This window comes from Triticum urartu, chromosome 2A (assembly GCF_056163025.1).
Source record: "Triticum urartu cultivar PI428250 chromosome 2A, HENAU_Tu73, whole genome shotgun sequence".
NCBI classification, from domain to species: Eukaryota; Viridiplantae; Streptophyta; class Magnoliopsida; order Poales; family Poaceae; genus Triticum; species Triticum urartu.
The window spans coordinates 52537942-52549447 of NC_141874.1; the positions used below are offsets into that span (position 1 = coordinate 52537942).

Sequence of the window (11506 nt, forward strand, 5' to 3'; positions counted from 1 at the left end):
AAGTACAGTAGCAATTGAGTATTTCCAACACACCCTGAGCTCAGGTACAAAACCACATGTTGATGTCGTTCTTGCTTTCTCAGGCAAAGAACCACATGTGGATTTCGTTCTTGCTTTCACATTATCACTACAGGAAACAGCTAATTTGCCATCAGGCTTCTACAAACGGCAAAGGCAGTATTACAGACGGCAAAGATTTTGCCGTCAGAAAGTGAGTCGGCAAAGTCGAAATCGGCAAAGAATTCTTTGCCGTCAGCTTTTTCTTCGGGCAGACGGCAAAGATTTTGCCGTCAGCTTTGCCGTATGCTCTTTGCCGTCTGCTTTGCCGTATGCTCTTTGCCGTCTGCAAAACAAGCACAGACGGCAAAGAGCTCACTTTGCCGTCTGCCAGAAAAACCACAGATGGCAAAGTATCTTTGTCGTCTGCCAAAACTAATACAGACGGCAAAGAATCTTTGCCGTTTGTGTATTTTTTGCCAGACGACAAAATGAGCTCTTTGCTGTTTGTGTTTTTTTTTCTGTAGATGGCAAAGTTTATTTTGCCGTTAGTTTTTCTTTGCCGTCTTGTGATGACGGCAAACCCTTTCTTTGCCGTCTTGCCCGACAAAAACTTGACGGCAAAGACGTGCCAGACGGGAAATTAGCTATTTCCTGTAGTGTATTTCCTCTACTAACCTAGTAGACATCATTAACTAAACTCCTCCAAGCACCTGTGTTGTTCGACAGAACCACATTAACTACATACAACTAGTATTGTAATTCCTGGGCGAAAACAACCAAGTAGAGTTCTTGCTTCTACAAATTATTATTTCCCATGCGAACGTAGTAAACATCAATTACCAAACCCTCTAATTAACCCCTACACTCGAAGAACACCCTCCTCCAAGCACTCGCATTATTCGACAGATACACTGCCTTCTTTATTTGAGGTACGCATATTTTTGAAATTGAGCAACAGTGAATGAAGTGAGTAGAAGTTACAGAGTTGCAGTCCTTACTGGCCTAATGATAATTAAATAGAAAATGGTCGTGCCAATGTAGAAGCATATGATTCAAGCTTTGAAATGCATCCTTTCTATGACTCAGTGTTAGCACTGACTGTCCTCCGGGAACTTACTGAGTCCTTTCTAAACCTGTACTAGGTCAATGTTTTTCTTATACGATCTCAAAGGAAAGTGAGTGCCTCATGTAACAATTCTCCAGAAAGATGTAGTTCAGTTGTTCTTGGTAGCTTCTTCCATGGAGAATGCCATTAACCTGCAATTTGCTGACGTGTCCGCAACGGCCACTAACCACACCCCTATTTGGCGTGACATCATGAAAGGGCTTGACCTATTTCACTCCAACACCATGGTACAACTAGGCAATGGGGCCTCTACCTCCTTCTGGCTGGACCTCTGGCTCCCTAACTCCACCCACACATTAGCCCTGCTTTTCCGTGCGCTGTTCTCTCACTCTAACTGGCCTAATACTTCCGTGGCTCGTGCTCTGGCTACGCCCGACCTGCACCTGGAACTAACCCCAAGGCTGTCACACATAGCTGATCGCGAACTGAACGATTTACGCAATATCTTGGCCACGGTAAACGTGAATTCGCAGGTACCCGACTGCAGAACATCAAGGGAGGCCGGCAAGCCGCTCACCACTAAACTGGCTTACACGGCGGTTTGGAAGACAAGGCCCGCAGACAACTTCGCCCCGGCCATCTGGAGTAACTACGCCCCGAACAAGTGCCGGATCTTCCTTTGGCTTGCAACCAAAGACCGCCTCTTTACAAACGACAGACGCTTCCGGCGGGGCATTACTACTTCCAATGTCTGCCCCTTCTGCTCGCAATGCGAAACCATTGAACACCTCCTGTTCAAATGCCGACGGCTAAGCCCGCTGTGGGCAGAGCTGGGTAGCCTTTGCCCAGTTGCGCCACAGGGGTTCCTACACGCCTGGGGCGGGAACTTCAACAACAAGACCAGATCAACAGTCCTTTTGGCCGTTCTCTGGAATATTTGGCAGCGGAGAAATGCAAAAGTTTTCCGCGACCTTCACCTGGATCTTCACACAACTGCAAACTCAGCGGCCAATGACCTTCGCCTTTGGTCTCACCGCTGCAAGAACGCCACGAAACAACCTGTGCTTCAAGACTGGGCATCCATGTTGTTCCTCTTAGCTGCGAGATTGTAGCCTCCAGCGCTATGTACCTTTCCTCTTCTTTTCTCTCTCGCTGGCCCCATGTACTTCTGCTGCTGAGCACTTTGTAACACCTCTTGACTATCGCAATAAAGGTTCAGGCAGGCGTAAGCCCGCCGTTGACGCGTCAAAAAAAACCCTACAATTTGCTGTACAAGTAGCGCAATGGAAGCGTGACCTGCAGTGTAGCAGATTCAAGCAAGTGGGCGAGTTCCCTGTTATTTTTGTTGTATGCATGACTGATCCTGATACTGCACTTGGAAGGTAGTGGTAATCATAACTGCAGTGATATTTGGAGACCATGCAGGTTCAAATGCAAACGATGCAGTTCCCTCCACATTTTCTCATCCGGGCTTGGGACCGGCAAAGGCAGTGTTAAACTACAAAACTACTTAACACAAAAATTAGCAAACACTACATCCAGTTATTCAGAAAAGCACACAATCAACCAAAGGCAGCATTGGCACGACACACAATTGGCAATAAATATTCACACAACGTTTTCACAAGATCATAAGGTCATGGGGCACAAACAAAGAAAGCTAGAGGAGATACTTTTGTGTCTTAAAAATTCAGGACGTATGGACTATGAAACATGATGTCTGGCCTATATATAGCTGGAGTTAAGAGTATGCAATTGGCAGGAATTGTCGAAGTTAGTAATTTTGCTAGTTGCCAACGAAATTGAAATTAGGGAGCTCCCAGAAACCGAGATTATGTAATTATAAACCAGATCAAATTATCCATTAGAAAGACAGTAAGATGTGCGAACGCTTTTTGTCTTTAATCCAGGATGAATGAACTTCGAATTAGCCAGACTGTTTTGCTAGTTGTCAAATTAAAGCTAGGAAGTTCCCCAGCAAACTGAGAAGATGCATTGAATTGAAGATATGTGTAATCCAGATCCCAGTGGAGAAGAACCAATGAGAGAACATCATTTTCTGAAAATCAATTCCATACCAACAAACAGGAATCAGTGGAGATGAAAGTAATCTAAGACATCTGGAATAGAGTGTTCAGCGCAAACTATTTGTTCAGCTTCCAGTTCAGAATTTAACCCTCCATTGTTTTAGTATACGGCAATAATTCCTAGCCTCTTTCTGCATATCAAGTCATCAACATTACCCAGCAAGTCAGGGGGCTACTACTGTTAAATCAACTCAAGTGAGAGAGCCAACAAACTAGGTGGGATCTTTCTTTATCACCAAAATTTAAAAGTCTGTGCACACCAAAAATTGATTGTGTCATAAGATGATCCTAAGGATCTCACCAGGAAAATAATTAATAAACAAACCAAGTGTGGACAACTGTATGCAGTATAGCAGACCGACAAATCCAAGTGTCCCAAAGCAATCAAATATATGGAGATATTTTACTGCATATACAGAGCTCATGTACATTGATATAAATTTGCAGCTAAGATATTGCTGCTAGATATAAAATTAGATACAAGCAGCCTATTAAAACCCAGCTTCCGGAAACAGTATGGCAATTAATAGCCAAATGAAAATTTGATTAATCTCCTATACAAGTATGAACTGATATTTCCATTGTTGGACCGTTGTTTGAGACTAAAGGAACTTCCAGTTAAGGCATCATTACTTCTAGCATTTTCTTGATTCGGAGCAAAAGATGAGATCATATTATAAACCACATGCAAGTTGAAGCAGATACCGATGGCACAGAACAGAAACCAAGTAAGATGCTTCAGGACGGTTGGAAGAATCAGATGTGCACACTACTAACTCCAGACTACCACTGAATGCAAGTTCAAACTGAAAGCTGCCACAAAGACCAAATCAAGTAGTATGCTTCAGGATCAGGATTAATCCATTTGCTTCACCGAGTACCCCCACCAACTGACGTTTTGCTAGACTTTCCAACTCAACAATCTTCCAATAAAACCTCCAACAGTGCCTATCCATGAACAGCCCACCTAATGGCTTAAGCCGTTGTCCCCATTTCCTCGCTGACGCAAAAGGTACGCCGGCATACAAAGACCAAGTAGTATGCTTCAGGATCAGGATTAATCCATTTGCTTCACCGAGTACCCCCACCAACTGACGTTTTGCTAGACTTTCCAACTCAACAATCTTCCAATAAAACCTCCAACAGTGCCTATCAATGAACAGCCCACCTAATGGCTTAAGCCGTTGTCCCCATTTCCTCGCTGACGCAAAAGGTACGCCGGCATACTTAAAAGTTTCTTCAAGGAAAATTAGAACTGGACAATGAGTCAAAACAAGGATGGAGCATATATCCTCTGTCCCAAAATAAGTATCATGGTTTTAGTTCAAATTAGTCCTCTATCCAAAAAGAAGCTCCCAAACAAGCTTTTAGAACTCTTCACCTCTGCGGATTAGTTTGAATACTCAGACTTGACAGCTAATTGGTTTTCTAGCTAACTAAATAGAAAAATGTGAAATCAGAAGGTCTCCAAGCAAATTTTCACACAGCATGACATCGGATTTCTTTCGTAAAATTGTCAAGTACACCTGCAATGAACAAGAGACCATGATGCCTAACCATTTTGGAGAAAGTTGTTCAACATCAAAAACATGTGAACAAGTATAGAAAGGGAGATAGGGATAAGCCTGGTTTAGGGAAGTTATGCACGCTGATCTGAATTATCCTCATTGTATGCCACATCTGCATAGAACTAAGAGTTACTGACAAGAAAGAACAATGTTTGGAATGTTAAAAGCTAACAGAGAGAAGTTTGACAAGATCAAATCACGAAGAATCTCCTAGAGCTCTGCCCCATTCCAACTATTGAGCCAAAAAGTAGTCCTGGCAAGCCTACGCTCAAATAGAACAACCAAAAATCCAAATAATACTCAGAACAGAAACCAAACTGCTCACATGGAGAAACCAAATAGGAGGAGAATATATCCAAAACAGTCCAGTCACACCTCAAGACACTTATGAATCCTCAACCATGCAGGCATGACCAACAATTCCAATCCCAAACTTAAGATATCATCCGAGGAGCTAAAGAACAGCCATAAATCACCCAAACCTCTAGCCTTCAATACAATCTCCACTGTCTTGTATCTAAAGGAACAAATGCGCATGCCATGAACGAGATAAAATTCACCTTGTATTATGTGACAGACAGAATCGTTGATTAGCCATTGGAGATTGGAGAAGATAGGAACAAAGCTAATTTTTGCATTGAGAGCAGACCAGACACTGACCTGACTCTACAGGGCACACCCACCAATTCCAACATATACTGCAAAGAACAAATCCAGCATGCCAACAGATCAACAGAAACACATGGATGGGGAGTACAGATAACAAAGTAAACCAGAGAGGATGAGAAACCACAAAGGTAACATATTTTGAATGGCTACCAGCATGGCTTGATCTGCAACCACAGGAAGGCGGAAGCAAAAAACCACAATCAATGCTACAAGCAAAAGGAAACCAAGACAACACAAGTTTCTTCAGGAGATAACTCAGCATAAGATAATTTTTCGGTTGTAGAGAGGTTTTTTCGGTTGTAGGATGTCCCATCAAGACTGAAGCCCCAGAGCAACCTTCGAATCTTAAAGATCCACCAAATAAATCTGAATGTTCAAATTGTCTCCATAAGATAATTTATATGTTGAACAAATTGCAATGAATTGGAAAGGTGTAGGGTTTAGAAGATCTTCAAACAGATAACTCCACATCAGGGTGGACCTAAATAAGTCAATTAGGACCTGCAACCACCTTCCCATTAAACAGCTAAATAATGCATCAAAAACAGTTAGGGGCTAGGATAAGCCTGCTTGGCTGGGAGAGATCAGTTAGGCAACGACACCAGTTCCAGATAGCGAACTATATTATCTCTCATCCATGTCAATATCTGCAAGGACACATAGTTACCAAGGGCAGAGAAAACCATAGGAAGTATAATGTTCAAAGCAAATCAGGAAATATTGAAGTCAACAGAAGAAACCGCCTGTAACATGGTGAAACAAAACAGAGCACCTTCCGGAAAGTCCCCAGAACCAACAATCTATATCAGAGATGTTGTAAGCTAAATTTGACTGTGCAAACAAAGAAACTAAATCAAGGAGGATTGATTATCCGAGCACTGTTCACAAATTCTCTGATCCCATCCCATGTTTAACTATCCAATCCACAACTTCAATCCATAAGGGAAACATCAGCACATAAGATCCTAGCTTATAACCATCCACTGAGCCATAACCAATCAAAATAACCATGAACAGTAAGGCAAACCTCGATCCTTTGATTCATCACTCCACAACATCCTGCATCTCAAGGAGCACAAACGCATACCACAAGCGAGATCAGCTGTACTCATATTGAGGGACAACGGTACTGATGAGCCATCAGACAAAGACAGAAGAACTCAAGGTATAGCCACTCAAATCTTCCATCACCGAGCACAGATGAGGGATCCAGTAAACCAATGTGACCGAACATGGGAAACTGACCTGCCTCAAGCCTCCTTCCTATACTGTTATACACCATAGGGAGTTTCCTGTCCAAACCAGATCCAGATCCAGTCCTGCAAGCGAACTCACGGAGGTGGCGCTAACAAATGAAGGTTTGGGCACAAACTCCTAACTATTATATCCTGCAACCCACACTTGCAGAAGACCAATAGAACATAGGGATAAAGAGTTAAAGATAACGACGAAGAGCTAGATCGCAAACCAAAATATTAACACAGATTCCGCGTCATTACCCAAATGACCTCGGCTAAAACAAATCTGCAACCACAGGAAGGGCAGGAGCAAAAACCTATATCAAAGACATGGCCAAGCAGCTAAATGAAATTAAAAGAAGGATGGCAAGAGTTATTTTCGGTTGTAGGATGTGCCATTGGTCAAAAACTTCGGATTATCCTTAGATTTATGCAACTTCACATATGAATCTGTATTATAAAATATTGCCTAGTAAGATAATTTGTAGTTTTACTTAAGTTAAAATGAATTGAAACAATACTAGTGGATTTAGAAGATTTGCAAACAGATTCATCATCAGGTTGGGCTTGAGTTTGCCAACTACAACCTGCAATGAGCAAGAGACCTTTCTGTAAATTTTCAGTTAGGGGGAAATGTTAAAGCATTGATCAAACGATGGGCAGGAACAAATAAGCCTGTCTCCGATAGGAAGTTCAGCTATGGTTGACGGACAACAACAACACCAGTCCGAAACTGCAGTTATATCCTTTCCATGTCAAGTATCTGCAAGAGCTGAGAATTACCGACTAAGGCAGATAAAACCTAATGTCATTACAGTTCAATAAGGAAGGTTGAAAAAGTTTGAGCCACAAAAGGAACTGCCATGCTGAGGCAAAATAGGACCGCCCGCAATTCCAATTTCTGGAAAACCATCAACAGATCACAATCAGAATTTGTTGGGAGACTAATTGAACTCTGGAGAAGAAGAAATTAATCTGAGAAGGTAACGATCATCCAATGTAGACCACCAAGACAATAGGTGCTCCCGCTAAGCCATATAACCCAATTTCTGAAGAACCACCAACAAATGCAAATCAGGATTGTCGTAGACTAAAGGTGAGCTATGGAGAGAAATAAATGAAATGGAGGAAGCAATGATTCCAAAGCAGATCAGCAAGAAGAAGACCACCCCCGCCGCTAAGCCAAATCCAGATTTCTGGAGATCCATCAATGATAATCCAAATCAGAACCTCTAGAGAGTAAATTATTTTACTATGTAAATGAATATGAAGAAGTTAAGTCAAAGTGATCGGAAGAAGACCAGCCCCGCCGCTAAGCCAAATCCAAATTTCTGGAGATCCATCAATGATAATCCAAATCAGAACCTCTGGAGAGTAAATTATTTTACTATGAAAATGAATATGAAGAAGTTAAGTCAGAGTGATCGAGAATTTGAGATCATCCAAACACGGATCACAAGTTCCAGGTTGATGAGCAACCCAAAACTTCAGTTAGAACACCAAAACATGTCCTCCGGTGAGAACCAGAAGTGAGAACCAGAAGACCACACGAACAACAGCCATTCAAATCTACCTGCCTCAAATCCCCTTCGACATACAACACCCCAGGGATCTCCACATACCAGATCCAGTCCTGCAACCAACGCATGGAAGCAAACACAAATGAACCAACAGTCAAGACACTGACCTGACACCGTGACACGTACAAAGCACATGTTTGCATGTAGTCCCCGGCTTCCTAAATATATCAGATAGCAATGGGCAGGAAGACTAACGCAGGGATCAAGAGTACAGATAACCAATCAAACCACAAAGAGATAGTAGATGGCAAACCAGACGAATTTTAACAGATTCAGGCTCACTACCAGCATTGTCTGAGGCCAAAACAAATCTGCAACGACATGGAGGGCAGAAGCAAAAAACCTAAATCAAAGACAAGAACATGTAGCTGTATTAAATAAAAATAAGAGGATAAGAGATTAAGTTTTTTCCGGTTGTAGGATACGCCACTAGTTTGAAGCTTCATTCTTGCACCTTTGCAGCTAAATCTGAATTTGAAATATTGCCTAGTAAGAAATCTTAGTACTATTATCTAAGTTAAGGAATTGAGAAGATAGATTCAGAAGAACCGCAAACTCATCAGGTCAGGTAGACAACACAAGCTCCAATTATATCCCTTGCAAGGCACCATCTGCAAGAGCTGAGAATGACTAAGGCAGGGAAACTAATGTTTGCTGAAATATAATTATTTCAATAAGAAAGGTCCAGAAAGTTGATCCCCATAAGAAACGCCATGGCGAGCCAAAATAGGACCACCCGCCGCTAGGCTATGTAATTCCAGTTTCTGGAGAGCCAGCAGCATATCAAAATCAGAGTTGTTGGGAGAATAATTGAATTGTGCAGAAGAACAAATTGAGCAGAGAGTGATCATGCAAACGCAGGTCAGCAAGAAGACGAGTGGCTCCCGTTAGGCACTGTAATCCCAATTTCTGGACAGCCAGCAAAATATCCAAATCAGAATTTGTACCGTACAGTGCAAACCAAGAAACTAAATTAGGAGGGATTGACATATTATCCAAACGCAGATCGTGTATTCCATCCTATATAGCTTGATAAGAGATAGAAAGCTTGATCATCCGAGAAAATCTGACCATATCAGAATAACCGTTGGACTGTAACCAATCAATCAGAATAACCATGAACAGAAGTCAAACCTCGCCCCTTCATCTATATCGTCTGACCAGAACTAGCGCCCGCTCAATTGGTTCTGCATCTAGGATGAGAGCAGAGCACATACAGCAAAAGCTAGATCAGCCGGCACAGCAAGAATCCACGAGGGTCTCGAATTCACCTCGTATTAACATCACGACGAGGGCGCTCGATCGGGGACATGGAACCGGAAGGCCCTTCAATTCAATTCAAATCTGAAACCACCGACGAGACGAGCGCAGGCAGGTGACGGGACCAAGGAACCGATCGGACCGAGCACGAGAAACTGACCTTGCTCCGGCCCTGGGGTCGCCCGAAACCAAATCAGCCGCAGAAGCAAAACCGAACGGCTCGACGGAATCCCCGGTCGATCGCTCCCCGGAGGCGGACGAGACGGGCCGAATTCCCTGCGAGCACAGGGAGCAGAGGCGACGAGGGATTCGAAACGAATCGAGACGACGAGAGAAAGGAAAGGGAACAATCGCGGAGACGCGATGAGGCGACTTGGGCGAGAGCAGAGGCGCGGCCCGAACGAAAGCTCAAAGGAGGCCAGAGCGCGGGGAGGAGAGGGCGCACCTGGGGCGCCTTTTGTAGCCGGGGCAGAGGCGGTGGGGGAGGCCTGGCGGCTGGCGCCAACCGATTCCTTACCGGACACGGCTTCGCCGCGCTGGCGAGCCCACCCGCGTGTTAGGCAAGGCATAATTGTGCTTTCGGGTCACGGGGGGGCGGCGGAAATCGGGAGCGGAGCTGGTGAGACCGGACCGGGTTTGGTTTTGGTTCGGGTGGGCGGGCGGGCGGTCGGCTGGCAGGTCGGCAGAGCCATGCGACGCGGAGATAAATGTGGGCCGGACCCACGGAACGGGAAATTTCTAGGGGGCTCGCTGCTCGGGGGTTGCGACGGGCCATGTGACGGGAGACGGCGTCTGTTGAATGAAATATGAGATGGGCCTAGAGCCCATATAATAATTTCAGATTTGATTTTTAAGAGCTCATGTAGGTGGCATGACAAGGTGGTGGGAAGTTTAGTCCCACCCCGAAAGTGAAAGGAGAGTTGGAGTGGTTTATAAGGGATTCTCTTCCTCATGCTATTGGAGCTTGAGAAGAGATGAGGCCCTCGCGCACTCCTCCTCCGCTCGTTGCGCTGGTCAGGAACGGGGACGTACTTTAAGCGTTGGCAGACTAAAACCACCTTATGGCTCACTGCCATGAACATGTTCTAGGTCGCCGGTGTGACTAGGCCACTGTCATGTTCCTCGGGGCAGTTCTGAGCGTGATTGGAGATAAGCTGGTTGACGCATATTTGCATGTGCGGTCTGCCAAGGACTTGCGTGAATGAGGATGTCATTGGTCATCTGAGTGTTGAAGTGCTGACTTTAAGAAGAAGGGTAAGAAAACCTTCAAGAAGAACAAGAAGGATCAGGGCTGCTTTACTTGTGGTTCGCTTGAACATTGAGCCAACAAGTGCCCAAACAAGTATAAGAAGCAAGGGCAGGACTCCAAGTCCGTCAATATGATTGTGAGCAACAATGAGAGTGGTGCATCTGGGTATGGTAATTTATTTGCTGTATTTTCAGTTTGGCCGTCCACCGATTGGTGGGTCGACATAGGTGCAGGTGTTCATGTGTGTGCTGACATTTCATTGTTTTCTTCTTACCAGGCCACAGGTCACGGGTCCGTACTGATGGGGAATGGCGCGAGTGCTTCTGTTCTTGGTGTTGGCATGGTCGATCTGAAGTTTACTTCGCGAAGGATTGTGCAGCTGAAGAACGTGCAGTATGTCTCCGCCATCAAGAGAACCTCGTTAGTGGCTCCCTTCTATGTAGAGAAGGGTTTAAGTTGGTATTCGAGTCTAATAAATTAGTTGTTACGAAATATGGACTATTTGTTGGAAAGGGTTATGAATGCGGAGGCATGTTCCGCCTTTCTCTTGCAGATCTATGTAATAAAGTCGTGAACAATATTCATTTAAGTGTTAATGAATCTGAAGTATGGCATTCACGTCTTTGTCACATTAGTTTCGGTGTTATGACGCGGCTAGCAAAATCGAATTTAATCCCGAGTTTCACTTTAGCCAAAGGTTCTAAGTGCCATTCGTGTGTGCAATCTAAGCAACCTCGCAAGCCTCACAAAGCAGCAGAGGAGAGACACTTGGCGCCACTGGAACTCATA

At 44.2% G+C, this 11506-nt stretch overlaps 1 long non-coding RNA gene across 1 annotated transcript; it reads right to left on the reverse strand.

The window, feature by feature from the left end:
* Window positions 1-3518: 3518 nt before the first annotated feature.
* LOC125535488 (uncharacterized) lies at window positions 3519-10032 on the reverse strand. The gene is made up of 2 exons (XR_007294690.2): window positions 5382-10032; window positions 3519-5281 (listed from the first exon to the last, which is right to left on the reverse strand). It is a non-coding gene; the product is annotated as an uncharacterized LOC125535488 (long non-coding RNA).
* Window positions 10033-11506: the final 1474 nt, after the last annotated feature.